Source organism: Leopardus geoffroyi, chromosome D1 (assembly GCF_018350155.1).
Source record: "Leopardus geoffroyi isolate Oge1 chromosome D1, O.geoffroyi_Oge1_pat1.0, whole genome shotgun sequence".
Taxonomy (NCBI): Eukaryota; Metazoa; Chordata; class Mammalia; order Carnivora; family Felidae; genus Leopardus; species Leopardus geoffroyi.
Window position 1 is genome coordinate 55184991 of NC_059329.1, and position 16746 is coordinate 55201736.

General features: G+C 53.5%; 1 protein-coding gene across 2 annotated transcripts in view; it reads right to left on the bottom strand.

Moving 5' to 3' along the window:
* Positions 1-10563, bottom strand: part of CAPN5 (calpain 5) — a 52193-nt gene extending 41630 nt beyond the window's left edge. The window contains exon 1 of one of the 2 annotated variants that reach the window (XM_045483894.1): positions 10391-10563. The gene's annotated coding sequence lies outside the window, so the exon portion shown is untranslated. Of the gene's footprint in view, positions 1-10244; positions 10338-10390 lie in introns of those variants that run through there. The other variant, XM_045483893.1, reaches the window with a different exon arrangement.
* Positions 10564-16746: the final 6183 nt, after the last annotated feature.

Below are 16746 nucleotides of genomic sequence, written 5' to 3' on the forward strand. Positions count from 1 at the left end.
TGATGGGAATGCAAACTGGTGCAGCCACTCTGGAAAACAGCATGGAGTTTCCTCAAAAAGTTAAAAATAGAACAAGCCTATGATTCGGTAATTCCACTAGGTATTTACTCAAAGGATACAAAAACACAGATTCGAAAGGGTACGTACACCTCAATGTGTATAGCCGCATTATCAACAATGGCCAAATTATGGAAAGAGCCCAAGTGTCCACCGACTAACGAATGAATAAAAAAGGTGTGGTATGTGTATACAATGGAATATTACTCAGCCACCAAAAGGAGTGAAACCTTGCCATTTGCAACGATGTGGTTGGAGCCAGAGTGTATTATAGTGTATTATGCTAAGAGTAATAAAGTCAGTTAAAGACAAATACCACATGATTTCACTCAGATGTGGAATTTAAGAAACCAAACAAATGAACAGATGGGAAGAGGGGGGTAAGAGAGAGGGAGACAAACCATGAGACTCTTTACCACAGAGAACAAACGGAGGCTTGCTGGAAGGGTGTTGGGTGGGGGACAGGCTACATGTATGATGGGTACTAAGGAGGGCACTTGTTGGCATGAGCAGTGGGTGTTACACGTAAATGATGAATCACTAAATCCTACTCCCGAAAACAATACTACACTACACATTAACTAACCAAAATTTAAATTACAATTTGAAGAGAAAAAGAAGAAAGAGATTATGTCCAAATGGCCGATAAAATGAGAAGAAAAAGCCCTCAACTGATAAAATGAGAAGAAAAAGCCCTCAACTTCGCTAGTCATCAAGGAAATGCAAATTAAAACCGCAATGAGATACCGCTACACCCCCACCAGAATGACTACAGGGAAAACCACCACACACACACAGACACACACACACACACACACACACACACACACACACACACACTTCCTAAGCACACAGCTCTTCCACATTGACGGTGGAAGTATGAATGGGTACAACCACTTTGCAAAACCATCTGACCCTATCTATTAAAGCTGAACAAAGGCATCACTCGGCAATTCTACTCGTAAGTATACAATGAAGAGAAACACAAGCACCTATTCACCGGAAGGCCTGTACAAGAAATGTTTATCACAGCAGTGTTTGTTACAGCTGAAAATCGGGGAAAAAAACCCCAATGTCCATCAACAGAAGAGAGGATAAATACAGCAATGGAATAGCATCCAGCAATGAAAACGAACAAATGATTGCTGCACGCAATTCCAGGGATGGATCTCACAAGCAAAACATTAGGCAAGAGAAGCAACACTGCAATCCCATTTATGTAAAATTGGAAAGCAGGCATAACCCATCTCTGGTGACTACAAGGCAGGATAGTGGCTATCTCTGGAGGCAGTGACTGCAAGGGGCCTGCAGGGACTTCTGGATCTCTGATAATACTGCTTCTCGATCTGGGTGGTGCTGCATGGGTGTGGTCACTGGGCTGTGCGCCTGAACTTCATGCGGTTCCACAGGGCAGTTATGCTTTAATAAAAAGCCACTGCAATGGCCCTAGGAAGAAGGGCTGGCTGAATCTAGTGGCCCCGATTCTGCCAGGTCTGGACCCCTGGAGGGGTCTGGCACCCAGAGTGGGTGGGACAACCTGGGGTGGAGAGCAGGGAAGGAGCCCCGTGCTGCGTCCTGGCCTGGCCTTGTTACACACAGGCTGTGACCTTCCGCGGGCCTCTGCCTCCATCTTTCAGAACACTGTGGCTTTGACACTGGGAGGGCTCGAACCCAAGAGAGGGTCCCACAAGGTGAGGTTGGTACCCTTGTACCCCAACCAGGCACACACCTCCAAGGTCTCCTCTCTGAGAAGGGGGTGCCAGTCCAGGACCCTAGGAGACACTCCGGGGCAGGTGCTCAGGGAAAGGAGCTGGGTCGACCCAGAGTGGCAGTGTGGGTGGAAGAGGTCACAGGTGAGGCTCACCAGTCCTGGAACATCAGCAGACACTGGGCTCCCTCTGACGTGACAGAGAAGTGAGGAAGGTGCTGAGCAGGTGAGGGACCTGAGACCCGTCTGGCTGTCACATGGAGAAGGCACTAGCAAAGTTCAAGCCTAGGGGTGCCTGGGTGGCTCAGTCGGTTGAGTGTCTGACTGCGGCTCAGGTCGTGATCTCACAGTCCGTGGGTTCGAGTCCCGTGTTGGGCTCTGTGCTGACAGCTCAGAGCCTGGAGCCTGCTTCGGATTCTGTGTCTCCCTCTCTCTGTGTCCCCGCCCCCACTCGCACTCTGTCTCTCTCTCAAAAGTAAATAAACATTTAAAAAAAAAAAAAAAGTGCAAGGCTAGAGCAGTAAAATGAGAAGGCAGGCCCCAGGACTTGAAACAACAGAGTCGTGTGTAAATGGAGGGAAGGCAATTTCTAGAGCTGCATGAGAGGGAGACTCAACTTTCCTTGGTGAGCAGCTGGTTGTGGGGGTGAAAGGGAGAACACAGGAAGGCCTGCTGGGGGTTCCCCCTCTGAGCCGTGATTGCCCATACACCACAGTGGGGAGCCCAATCCTGCAGCCTGAGCCCGGCACAGTGGGCTTCATCCAGCGCCAGCCAAAAGAACCAACGATGCCCCACACCCACAGCCCGGCAACCAAAACCTCTCATCCATCCCCCCACCTCCCTTCCTCGACCTCCCACTACATCCCACTCTAGGCAACAGGTGCCGCCCCCCCCCCCTCGTCACATGGTCAAAGATGGACAGAACAGCTGCGTCTAATTCAAGGACACAGACAATGCCAACGTTCAGATCTTTGCTGACACCCATTCAGCTGGGCCTGAGCTAACAAAGAGGGTCAGATCCTCAAAGATGTCCCAGGGGAGGAGGAGCACAGACAGACAGACAGACAGACATGACATATACCATGAACCAAGCCAGATACTCAGCGGTCAGTGCTCCCAGGAGTAAGGCGTGCTGCAGGTTGGTTCACAGGGACAGGAAAAACGGTGGTGTCCCTTCCAGAGGGAACCAGGCATGGGGAGAGCAGGCAGGATGCTCTCGAGATGGAGGGAGGCCAGGGTGTGGAGTGGTGAATGGGGAAAGCTGGCAGGACCAGCTCTGCGCGGCTGGGATGCCAGGCTGCTGGGCTCGGGCTCATCCTGAGGGCACAGGGGAGCCAAGGAGGGGCGGAGGGGGTAGACGCTGAGGAAAGAGGCTGAGGCAGCGACCCGGTCGGGGACAGCTGTGGCCTGAGTCGGCACAGAGCAGGCCAGGTGCAAGGGAGAAGCCTGGAAAGGGAGAGCCTCAGCGTTTGGTGACCTCCAGGTTGTTTGTATGGTTTTAGCTTTGTGAGTGTATGCACCCCCTTTTATCCCACAGCGCACCCCCATCCTCCTCTTGCCCCCCGAGCTACCATTTCACTAACAAGCTGAAGGCATCTGTGTGTATTCTGGCCTCTGGCAGGTACTGGGGACCGAGGAAAGGATGGCAGGGGAAGGGAGGGAAAGTGTGTAAGGAAGGCGAACTGGGCCACAGGTTCATACTCCAGTTCACGCTCGTTAGGGCTCCGGGCTCCAGCAGCAGGGCCAGGGGGCTGGGCCCGGTGAGTCACTCCAGCCAACGCCAGGCAGCCTGGCACCGGGGCTGGGAAATCCTGTCTTTCTTCTCCACTCCCTTCCCCTTATCGTTCCTGTGTCCGAACCAGTCTCCACCCAGCCGTGGTGATCTTTTCAAACACAGAAACCCAATACTTGAAGTACACGGAGGGCCTAAAGGGCAGGGCCAGGCACGTCTGGGGCACAGGGTCTCTCTCTGGTCCTGGGGTGCTGATGAACCCCCGGCAGTGCACTTGAGGGAAAAGCCAGCTTTGGGGCTGGCTCGCCGTGTGGTCCTGGCTGAGTCCCGAGGCCTCCAGCGCATAGCTGTTCCTCACTGGGCCGTGGGTCCCTCGACAGGGTGCTGAGGAGCCCGGGCACCCCAGCAAGCAGGCACACCTGGGAGAGGAACCTCCAAAAGGGGGGTTCCAGCCTGGGCTCTGCTGGGGTGAGGGCGGGGACAGGAGGAAGCTGGGACAGAGGAAGGAGCCACACTCCTGGAGGCGGGGGCTTCCCTGGGCAGGGGCTGGGCTCCAGGCAGGGCGAGAGCTGGCTCACTGGTTTGGGCACTGAGAACCTCAGGGCCACTGGTCACCCTAGCTTGGAGCTCCCAGCCCCGCACCACACCCTGCCTGCTGAGAAGGTGCTGAGGGAGGCATAGATGCAGCTGGGAGCCACCCACCAGGGGCTGTTCTCTCTCCTACCTGGGTGGGGGTGATATTTGGAGCCGCAGCTCCCTCCCCACAAGGGAAACAACCTGACAGAACGAGAGTTCATCAGGTCACTGAAGCCACCTCGGCTCCACTGTGCTGTGTGACCCCAGGCAAGCCTCTGCCCTCCCTGGCCTGCAGGTTCTCACTGTTGCATGGGGGAAAGGGGGACACTTCTCGCTTTTTTTCAATCTGCGGAGTTTGTCACCAGGACAGCCTCTTTTCCTGCTTCCTGAACAGGCCATCTGTGCTTCTGGCACCACGTACCTCCAAGACTCCAGCTGGAAACCTGCTGAGATGGTACCCATTTCTCAGACAGGGAAACTGACACTCGATTCCTAGGTCAAGCTCCTGCACGACCTCAGAAATGAGAGCTGTACTATCTTTATTGCAGATGAGGTCTAGGGCTCAGAGAGGGAAAGGATGCATTCCGGACTGAGTCAGGGGCCTGTCTCATGTCAGGGCTACGCTCTGCCTGGCCCTCCATCCCTCCCTCAAACAAAGACAGCGACCCACTCATCAGCCCCTGGGAGCTCCACTCAGTGAGTGCACCCTCCCCAACCTTCCCCCACACCTGCCCGATGCCTGGCCAAGGACGCGGGCAGGAGTCAGGCAGGGCCCCACCTGGGAGGTCCACCTGATTGAGGAGAGACTCTGCCCCAGTACCAGGCTGAGAGATCTGCTCAAAAAGGGGCACGGATTCATTCAGACAGGGCACGAAAGGCTCGAGAAGGGGGTGGCATCTAAGCAGGACCTCAGGGTGGGGCGGCTGTGACTTCGAGAGGTGGAAATGGAAGGTTAAGAGGAGGATGGAACATTCTGGGAGGAAGAAACCATTTAGGCAAGGCTGGAATACCAGGGGCGAGGGAGAGGGAGAAGGAAGAAGGCGCTAGCACAGAAACGTTGCCACAGCCGGGTGACGATAGTCCCGAAAGCCAGGCTAAGTCCTCGGGAGGGTGCCAGCACCTGAGCTGAGCACCTGGATGGCTCACAGGAAGCTGGGATGGAAAGAAAGCCAGGACGCAGGCAGACAGACCAGACTATAGGAACAGACCCTGAGAAGCAGGGCCTCTTGTGGCACGGCCTTGGCTGTGGGGTTGGTTAAAAGGGAGACCCTGGCCAAGGCAGGGTGTGCAGCGTGCAGGGCAGGGGCTCTCTGGCTGGGGCTCTCGCTGGAGGCAGAGGTGGATGACAACCTCACCTCGGAGCAGAGGTGTGCCGGCAACACCCAAGGGGTCTGTGCACGGCTCCGCACCACATCGTGTGCCCGCTAGAAAGCCCAGACCGAGGAGGAATGAGCCTCAGAATGTCCCATCCATGCCCTCATCATCCTCAGATGGGGAGACAGTCACTTCTTCGTGCCTCAGAGTTCTTTCCCATCTGTAAAATGAAGGTCTGCTCTACTGGCCCAGCTCCCCCCACACACCTCTGCCCCAGGAGGGACTTAGCCCCACTGGCCTTACTCTACTCATCTGCAAAACGGGGCTCCCACCAGGCCCAGGGTGATGGTGGGGATCGAGTGACCCTGCACAGCCCTGGGTTTGTTGAATAAATGACCACGATGAGATGTGCACCACTCTGAAAGGCCTGACGTACTGTCAGGCGCAGGACAGGGTCTGGTCACCGGGGCAGCCCACGGGGACATGCCAGCACACTCCCTTCCTCCAAAAATCCCTGAGCTCTGGCTACCATGGTCTCAGGCTGGGCTCTAGGGCCAGAGGTGCAGCAGCCCGAGGCTCTGCTCACGAAAGTTCCTAGGCTGGGGAAGGAGGGGGAGGGGAGACGGAACACCGAGGATGAGCACAGGGGGGAAGCCAGTGTATGTGGGTACCCGGGAGGGGGATCTCTTCGGAATGGCCGGCCACGACGGTGAAATCGGTCCCAGTGGCAGGCTGAAGAATGCCGCCCCACCCAAATATCAATGTCCTAATCCTTGGAACCTGACGATGTTACTTTATATGGCAAAAGAGATTTTTTTTGCAGATGTGATTAAGGATCTCGACTTGTGGAGATTATCCTGGATTATCCAGCTGGGCCCTAAATGTAATCACAGGTGTCCTTATCCAAGGGAGACAGAAGGAGATGTGACTCCAGAAGAGGACAAAGCAACAGGACAAGGAAAGCAGACAGGCTGGGGTCATGAGGTCAGAGGAAGGCCAGCAGCCACTAGAAGCTGCAAGAGACAAGGACCAGATTCTCCCCTGGAGCCTCGAAAAGGAACCGGCCTGCCAATACAAGTTTGGTCCCCTACAACTCATTTCAGACTTCTGACCTCCAAAAGCGTAAGAGAACAAACTGGTGCTGTTTTAAGCCGTTAAGTTTGCATTCATTTGTTACCACAGCAAGAGAAAACAAATACCATTCCTGAAGAAGATCGTGGGCAGGCACGGATGTGGCCTCACACCTCTCTGCTCAAGGGAGTGAGTGAATCAGCTAGCGATACTCATCCTGAATTGCTTCAATGTAAAACAAAGTCACTCCAAACTTCTGTGTCTTAGTTACTGGTAACAAGCCGCTCGGGGCCCACCGCACCTGACCAGCATAAATGATACAGCAGCAGGCAGCACGCTGGCGGGTGCAGGCCACCAGGCTCTGGGCCTTTTGTCCCCCAGGATACAAGATCCTGTGGCCATCCCCTGAGCACACCCCATCACTGACGGTTAGCTGAGTACCAATGGATGGGCTTTGTCTGCTCCGGCCACTAGCCCCTTCTCCCACAAGACCACGTGTGCCCCACTGTGGCAGAAAACCACAGCACTCCCCCCCCCCCCACCCAGGCCACCACAGCCTCAGCCACTGGCACCCTCAGACTTCTATAGCCCTGCCCCGGGAGAGCTGGGGCCCCCAGAAACACATCTCTGAACAAGTAGAATGGGAAGCAGTAACTCAGGCCAGGACAGCAAGCAAATGCTCACATTCCATTAGCCTCCTGTGTCCAAGCCTGAGGGCGGGCTTCCTACAACATCCTGGATTAAAATCCCAAAGGGCCTTAGCCCATTTTGCCTTTAGTGAGCAGGGAAAAGCAGGCCCTGAGGCCAAGGGAAGTGGGCAGCCTGGCCTAACTGAACGCAGTCCCAGGGCGTCACCATCAACCGAGGGAGAAGCCACCAAACCAGGGCGGGTCTTGAAGGAGAGGCCTGGGGGACCACTGCCAGCCAAGAACTGTCCTGAGTAGCAAGGCATGAAGGGGCAGAAGAGGTCTCCGGGGGGGACTTGAGGGGTGGAGGGAAGGGGCTCTAACGGTACTCAAAACTTGAGGACGGGGGCAGGGTGGGGAGGTGAAGAGAAGACCAGCTGTGGACAGCTGTCCCCATGTGTCTGCACAGGCCCCAAAGCGGCTGGCGGGTCTCCCCAGGTCCCCAACTCTGAGGGGTGCAGACCTGCCCTCTGCAGCTGGGGGAGCCTAAGGCCTGCTGCTGAGCTTTATGTATGACCGTTAGAGGGACAGGAGACTTTGAGAGGCCCAGGGACTTGGATGGGCAGATAGGCAGCAAGACCACTGACTGGAAGCTTCTGAGCCTAGCTTTCCACACCCAGCGAAGACTGAGAGGAGGGGCTTCCACATCAATGGGAGGAACTCTTTCTCCTTTTCCCTTCTCCCAGAGTTTCCCCCTCCTTGCTGTGGGCTGTCTCCCCCAGGGAAGGGACTAGGCGATACCAACTATCAATTACTGTTGACCTTGAACAACGATGGGGGTTGAAGCAGGGGTTAGGGGTGCCGATTCCCGCAGAGTCAAAACTCCACGTGTAACTTTGGACTCCGCCAAACTTTACTGCTAATAGCCTATCATTAACCAGAAGCCTTACCAATAACATAAACAGTTAACACATACTTTGTACGTTGTACGTACAATACGTTGTATGTACAATACACAAAGCTAGAGAAAAGAAAATGTGATTAAGAAAATCCTAAGGAAGAGAACATGCATTTACAGTACTGTAAAAAACCCATGCAGGAGTAGATGCGTGCAGTTCAAACCCGGGTTGCCCAAGGATCCACTGTACTATTAATTATAATGGCTATCAAACACCAGGTCCTTAGTGAAGCACTTTCAGCGACACGATCTCCCTTAATCATCGTCATTCAATGTCACCGACTCCCTGTCATCAAGCAGTATTCATCCCTGGGCACAGGTAAGGGCAGAACCAGCCTCAGAGAAGAAGCCTGGACACAAGGACAGGCCTGCAGGGAGGAGATGGTAGAGAGGGGCTTTTCTGTGCCCTCTGTGGGCTCCACGCCAGCCTCCTGTTCAGGGACCAGGGCTTCAGGGCTGTCCTGAGAACCTGTGGAGAAGGCAGAAGCAGCCAGAAGGCCTGGGAGCAGTGTCCTGGACGTTGCCCCCCAAAACCCACAGGCCTCCCACAGCCAACTTCCATCTTTGACTTCCCCTGGTGGTGGCCCCATCTGCAAAAGGGCTCCCCGACCCACCCTCCCTCTGCACGAGGGCCGTGTGCACCCCCTGAGCATCTCACATTCACACTACCCCAGCTCTGGGAATCTGTTATCAGATCCCCTCCCTAGCCCTGGGCGGGGGCTGGGCAGAAGAGAGGCAGAGGAGTGGGGAGAGGGCCTCTCGCGGCCGTGGCCTCCTCCTCACTGGGCTCTATAGTAAGCCGCTCAGCACAGAGCCAAAGAAGGATGACCGTTCTTGTTCTCAGAGGCACATCTGACCATTTAAGGCCCTTCCCCACAGGGCTACCACTCAGTTTCACACCTCCAGGCCTTTTCCTGGGCCTGCAATGCCTGCCCTTTCTCTTCTGCTTGCTGAATTGTTCATCCTAAGACCCAGCACCGAAGTGTCTGCAGTTGAAATCTCCCCCAGCTCCCAGGCAGGTCCCTGCCCTGGGCCCCAGTACTGGGTGTATGCTCACAGGGGCTTATCTGTTGACCCATCTGCCTCACCAGTCAGAAGGAGGCTCATCAGGGCAATGACCCCACCTCAATGTCCTGGCACCCAGCTCTGGACAGGCCTGAGGCAGCTGCAACTGTGTCCACCCTACCCCTGCCCAGTCCCTCAGCCAGGCAAAACAGCCAGGCCTCCCCACCCCTACCCCAGGACTCTGGGGACTGGAGCAGGGACCAGGCCCAAAGTCCCTGGGGAGTCTCAATCCTTGCAGTAGAACATGGTGGGTTCCCCTAGGAGGCCTCACACTCAGGGTTGGCTGAGCCCTACTCTCAAACCTCTCTCTTCCAGGAAGTCTACCCAGATTTTTCCCTGGAATGGTTGGCCTCAGCACTATATTCTCCAACGCTAGTACAGGAAGAAGATTCTGACCTGTGAGCCAAGCTGACCTAGGTTCAAATCTTGGCTCAGCAGCCCTGAGAGACAATTTTAGCTCACTACATCCTCTGCCCTACCCTCCTCATCCCTGTGAGGGCTGGGGCTGATTGGCTCCGCATGAAATGAAACATGGACGGACGGCACCTGTTACTGATCTCCTGTCCTACCTCACCTCTGGACGCCAGGCGGGTTTCCCCAGGTCCCCAACTCTGAGGGGCGTAGGCAGGATCAGAGAAGCCCAAGATCCATTCTCTCCCAGATCTCCCCACCTCCCCCAGCCCAGACTGACACGCCGAAGCCTAGCAGCCCAGGAAAAGGCCCTTATCGAACCAGGGAGGGTCAGGGCGGGAATCGGCCTGGGCCCTGCCCCTTTCCCAAGCCTCCAGGGCTAGGGTTGAAGCCTCCAGGGCCAGGTTGAGGGGGGCATCCAGGGGGGCTTGTGGAACTGAACGGATGGAGGACTGGGAAGAGAACAGGAAAGAGGAATGGTGAGGAAGATGAGAAGAGACAGTCAAGCCCAGGGCGGGGAGGGGGGGGGGAGGTTAAACCTCACCGCGTCAGTACTAAGAAACTGGCTCCGGAACACCCACCCAGAGGGAGGTGGAAGAGGCCCCAGGCCGCCGGGGTGGGGATGGGGGTGGGCAGTAGCCCGGGGGGGGGGGGGGGGGCGGGGGGCGGATCCTCGAAGCCCCACCCCCACCCCATCCCGCCCCGGGCTTCAAGGACCGCGCTCACCTCCTTCCTCCCCCGGAAGGCGCTCCGGCACACCTATTCGTGCTCACAGGGCACGCACCGGCCCGCGCCGCACCCGCACACACACCTCCGAAACACACACGAACACGCGCGCTCGCACACGCCTCCCTCTGCGCAGCGCCTCCTACCTGCCAGGCCGCCGCGGCTCCGGCGAGACACGGATGCAGGGCACCGCGCGGCCGCGGGAACCCAGGCTGCACCGGCCTCCGGCTCGGGCCGGGGATCCGGCTGGGGCTGGTCTGGGGCGGGGGCTCGAGCTCCGACTCCCAGGCTGCGGCCCGCCCCGCCCCGCGGCCTCCGCCCATTTGGGGACAGAGGCGTGGTCTCCAGCGGGGCGGGCGTGCCCGGCTTGCTGCGCAGGCGAACTGGTGCGGTGCCTTGGGGCGAACCCGCTAGGTAGTGGCCGCCGGGTTCCCTCTCCCGGGTAGGAGGGGACCTGGGGGCCGCTTGGCTCGGCCCGACCTCTCTCGGCTAGGTCGGGCCCCCGGTCTCCCTCCTTCCCTCCCAGCCGCCCTAGTTCCGCTCTGGAGTAGCTCCGGGAGCGCCCGAGGGCCGAACTCAGGTCTACTCTGCTCGAAGGTTCTGCGCCAGCCCCGCACAAGGCTTGCAGGCCGCCCGCACTTCGGGCATGCATCTTGTGTGGAGAGTCGCTCAAGGCCAAAACAGGGGCCTGGGAAAAGAGGGTCTTGAGGAGGCGAGCTCCCGTCTCTTCCCCATCTCCAAGGTTCAGGATGAGGAGGGGGGCTCTAGAGGCCGGGGAGGCACACACAAAGGCCCTTAGATTGCGGAAAGCTGGCCCCAGGCCCGTATTGAGCATTGATGCGTGTGCAATAGGACTGCTTCAGGAGCTGCATGTTTCCGGAGTAAGGTTGAGAAGGTTCGTGAGTGACCAACCCTGGCACACAGGGGCTCAGAGCTCCTGGCAGACATGCCTCTCTGATCTGTTCGTCCGAGGCCTACGCTGGCCCACTTTGCAGATACAGAAACTCCTGCCCACTCACCGGGATTCTCAGGCCCACTCCCCCCGGACTCTCAGTCTCGTTTAATGATCTCATTAAATTCTCAGGCACTCAGACTACCCGGCCACCGCCTCACACTCTTCGGTCCCAGACCTCCCAGAAGTTTCTTTCTCCCCAGGATGTAGCTCCAGCCCCACCTCCCCCCTTTCCCTTTCTCTAGTCCCTATCCAGACAAGGAAGACTTTCAAATATGCAACCATGACCGGCCACCCACAGAACAATGTTCCAAAATTGCCCCAGTGCCGACTCCCCCAACCATAGCCCATTGCTGGGCCTGTGCCCTGGGCTGCAGCCTCCCCAGGCTCTCAGTGCTCCTCTCGAGGCCGTTGGCTCCCCCACCCTCAGACTGTGGTTTTGCTGCTCTGCCGCTATCTGGAAAGCTCTTCCTTCCTCCAGGAAGCAAGTGCTGATAATCAAGCCTCTAGAGCCATGGCCTCCATCACCAAGCCCCTCTCCACTAGGAAGCCCTACCTCCCCTTCTTCAGCGTTCGCACCCTTTGTTTGTGCTTCTTGCCTGGCCCTAAATTCAGTAAATTCACGCTGCCTCTCTTGGAGTGAGTGGTGGAGTCTCGGCCCCCTTCCCGGCCTCCCTGTGAGGCTGAGGCTCATTCTGGGGAAGACAGTAATACTTGGTGAAGCCAGGCAGGTCTGGCTCCAGTCCTCGCTCTGCCAGTTACTGGCCATGTGATTCAGGCAACTCCTCTGTCCCTTTTCCTGTCTGTAAACTGGGCTTCTAGCAGAAAGGTGTGATGATCCGGTACAGGCAAGTTGTGGGGCCCAGTAAGGCCCCATCATGTAGGGTATTGGGTAGTATTGCCTCTGGGCTGGGGAACTCCCACCTGGTCAAAGGTGGGCCCGGGGGTCATGTGTGAGAAGACATTTGCCTCAGCCTGCCAAACAGTGGAGCTCAGAAGATGCCTGGGCCCCTTTTTGTTTTCAGAGCGGGTATCATGTAATGATTGCAAGCATGAACTTTGGACTCACTGCCTCAATTTGTGTTAGGGGTGTGACCTTGGGCAAGGCACCTGACCTCTGTGTGTTCCAGTTATGGTAGGAAAAGAGGATAAACTGGGCAGAGAGGGAAAGGATAGGACCTGAGGTACCCAGACGTGGAAAAACACATATTTTGGAACAATGCCCGATGTGTCATACCACAGCAGCCCCCTCAGGCTTAAGGTTCCTCTTAAGAATGTAACGGACCCCACCTATTCCCCCTCAGGTTTCCCTCAGGCACCTGAGGAAAGACCTAGGTATGGCCCTAGACCACCCCTCATACAATGGAAACGAGCCAATCAGGAATGGACCACCCAGCACCTAGAGCTATCCAGCCAATAAGGGTGGGACCCGAGAGGGAACAGGGGAGAAGGGGAGGGGAGGGGAGGGGGGCGCTAACCAAAACCTTATAGAACAAAGACACTTGCCTATTGTCGCGGGCATTCCCTTTCTGCGGAAAGAGGTCTTCCCTACTATTCTCCCTTTCTAATTAGACTCTAGTAAACTTTTGCCTGCTGTTCATTTTGTGTCCACCTCTCCGTTCTTCGAAGCGGCGGGACAATGAATCCCGGGTATTGTGGTAAAAAAAAAAATCCTGCAACACAGTCCCGTCCCTATAAATTCAGTATAGTAGCCTTCACATCATGGAGTTGAGGGAGCTAAATGGGCCATGCCTGTAAAGCCCCTAGAGTGGCCCCCGGGCTCAGAGTCAAGGCTCAGCACAGTTCAGCCGAGGTTACCTTCATCCAGTCCACCCCTCTCATTCTGTGCAGGCACCGGGTCCTGAGAAGCAGAGACATGTACACGTGGCTGGTTAGAAGGCCAGGCCTTCCAGAAGGTCAGTACTGCAAGGGCCCACTGAGAGCCCATCCCTGGCAGTTCCCACCTTCTCGGACAGATGAGGAAAGGGGCCGAGAGAGAGAGAGAGAGAGAGAGAGAGAGAGTGACCTGTCCAGGGCACCCATCCTGGCTGGGGGTGCAGGGGGAGGCACTGGCCCTGCTCTTGTTGAGAGGAGAGTTGTATATGGTCTGCAGACAAGTCAGGAAAAACCTGGTCTCCCAGCAAGCTTGAGGAAGGGGATGGGGCTCTAGTGATGCTCTGGCGACACTCAGTTTTCACGAACTGAGTCACGGAACGGTGCCATCACGGGGCCTGCTGTGTAGGTGCTTTTCCCACTTAATTCTCACGGTCACCCTCTGCAGAAGCCCTCGTTAGGCCCATCGTGCAGATGACAGAACTGAGCCTCAGAGACATGCCCCAGCGATGCAATTAGGAAATGGTAGAATGGGGTCCACACCTACCCTGTCTGATGCCACTCTTGTGCCCTCCCCCTTCTTCCCCTTCCCATCCTCCTCCTCCTCCTCCTCCTCCTCCTCCTCCTCCTCCTCCTCCTCTCTCCTCCCAGGGAAAATTCACCTCTGTGGGCTCCTTGATTGGCTATCCAATCTCTGCTTGCATCCCCCTGCAACTGAGAGCTCATTCCCTCCCAGGACAGCCCTTTCAACTCCTCTGGGGAGAGTCTTTTGTCACCCAAAGCTGACCCTTCTCCCTCTCCATGGTTCTGCAGTTCTCCATACCACGCCCCCACCCCTCCCCAACTTCACCAGAGCCTGGCCACAGAATCTTCTCTGCTCCAGACCAGACATCCCTTACCTTGACTGCTCCTGTGTGTAATCAGGTTTCCCAGGTGAAATTCGTACAATAATAATTTCTTTCAAAAATCTCAGCACATCTAATTGGTTAGCTATTGTTTGAGAACCCTAAGGGAAGCCCCTCGGCATGGTGAGTGGCTGGTGTCTTGGGGGGAAATATTCAAATAGCTGCATCAACCACTTCCCCTACTGCCATCTAGCCATGGGGTCAGGATTATAGGGAGGGGAGTTGAGTCAGACACACAGAACTTTCAGGCTGGGAATGGTTGCTAACGGTATTCTCCAAAGAGGACAAGAGATGGGAGGGTCACATTGGACTTCCAGCAGACACATGGAAAATGGCGATGCAGAGGGCAAGATTACCTTTGATTTGCCCTTGATTCCATGCTTCTCTGACACATTTTTTTCAGACAAAAATGCCTATATTTTACTGGTATCCTGGATATTACTAAGAACCAGCCAGGACCAAGTGGAATTTATTCCAGGAATGCAAGTTTGGTTTAATATTAGAGAATCCATTGTATTAGTTTGCTAGGGCTTTCATAGCAAAATTCCCCAAACTAGGACACTTAAACAGCAGAAATGTATTGTCTCACAGTTCTAGAGCCTAGAAGTCCAAGATCACGTGTCATCAGGGTTGGGACCTTCTGAGGGCTGTGAAGGAGAATCCATTCCATGCCTTCCTCCTAGCTTCTGGTGGCTTGCTGGCATTTCTCGTGTAGCCACAACACCCTGATCTATATGTTCACGTTCATATGTGTTCTCCCTTTGTGTGTATCTATCTCTGCGTCCAAATTTCCCCTTTTTATAGAGACACCAGTCATATTGGAGGAGGGCCCACTTTAATGACCTCCTTTCTTTATCACCTCTTTAAAGAACCTATTTCCAAGTAAGATTACATTCTGAGGTACTGGGGATTAGACTTCAATGTCTTCTGGGGGATGCAAGTGAACCCATAATAAGCACGTGCCATATTAATGAATCTAAGAGGAAAACCATATGATATTCTCTATAGACGCCAAGAAAGCCTTTAACAAGATTCAACACCCATTCATGATAAAAATACTCAGTGACATAGGAAGTGAGGGATACTTTTTCAAATGATAAAATGTGCTTCTAAAGCCAGCATCTTATTTCATCAAAGAAACACTAAAAACATTTCCATGAAGATGAGGAAGCAGGCAAGAATGGCCACTCACTCCACCACTATTCCACATTGTACTAGAGGTATTGGCCAATGCAATTAGACAAGATAAATCAATTGGAGGCCTGACAATAAGTAAAGAAGAAACAAAACTACCTGAAAAATCACAAGGAAGCAATGACAAAACTAATTCAAACAGTAAAAGAGTTCAGTAAAGTAGCAGGATGTAAAGTTAAAATATAAAATTCAATAGCTTTTATATATACAAACAATAAACAGAGGTCCTAAGGGGAGAGAAAACCCTATTTGTGATAACAACAACAAAAAAGATTAAATGCTTAGGAGCAAATTTAATTAGAAATGTATAAGACCCACAGGAGGAAAAATTGAAACATTCTTGAAAGACACTAAAGAAAAACAATTGAAAAGACATCCTCTGAGGGATGAGTCAACATCATAAAGATGTTAGTTCTCGCTATGTTAATTTGCAATTTCAATACAATCCCATTAAAAATAACGGCAAGCTATTTTATGAAGAGAGACGAGTTGATGCCAAAGGGCATATGAAAAATAAACACACAACAATAGGCAAGAAAACACTGGAAAAGAAACACGGTAAGGGTTTACCAGACATTAAAAATGGAATTTCCAGGGCACCTGACTGGCTCAGTCAGTAGAGCATGCGACTCGTGATCTCAGAGTCATGAGTTCAAGCCCCACACTGGGTGTAGAGGCTATACTTAAGAAAAATGTGTACCAGACATTAAAACAACAAAAGCTTCTGTAATTAAAAATGGGTGGCACCGACACATGAATAGATAAATTGCAATAGACTAAAAAATTTAGAAATAGACCCAAGTATATCATTATCCCAGTGATTTGAGATGCACCTTTGTTACATACTAAAGATAGACTTTCTCATAAATGATACTGGGTAGCCACGTGGAAAAAGGAAAAAAAAATAGACCCATATGTCCCACCCAATAAAAAGAAACTACATGGTTTAGGGCTTTAAGTGTTAAACTGAAACCATACAAAGACTAGAAGGAAACATGGCTGACTTCCTCTTTAGGTGTCATGTTGGGAAAGACTTTCTGATGATGTTTCAAATCCCAGAGGCCACAAAAGAAAATACTGACAACTTTGACTGCATGGAAGTTAAAAAAAAAAAAACTTTGCCTGACACAAATCACCATAAACTAAATCCACAAATGACTTCCTAGAAGAAAATATTCACAACATCATACCACAAACAAAAGGCAGACCTCCCTAATACATAAGTAACTCTTCAAAATTGAGGTACAAAACCTAATATCCAATAGTAAAATGAGGGGAAAGGCATGGCACACCATTGACCAAAAACGGTATAAAAATTGGCCCTCATACCAATTGGCCCCTTGGAAAAAAACGTTCAAGGACACTGAAAATTAGAGAAAGGCAAATTAAAACAACTCTGAGAAAGATACCATTTCTCGCCTATCAGACTGACAAAAAATGAAAAACATCACAACACATTCTGTTGGCGAGGCATTTGAATACATTTGAGTACATAGCTGGTCGGAATGCAAATTGGTGCAACCTTCTGGAAAGAAATTTAGCACTACCTAACAAAATTAAACATGTGCTTACGCTTTCCCCTGGCAATTCCACTTTTTTTTTTTTTTTAATGTGTATT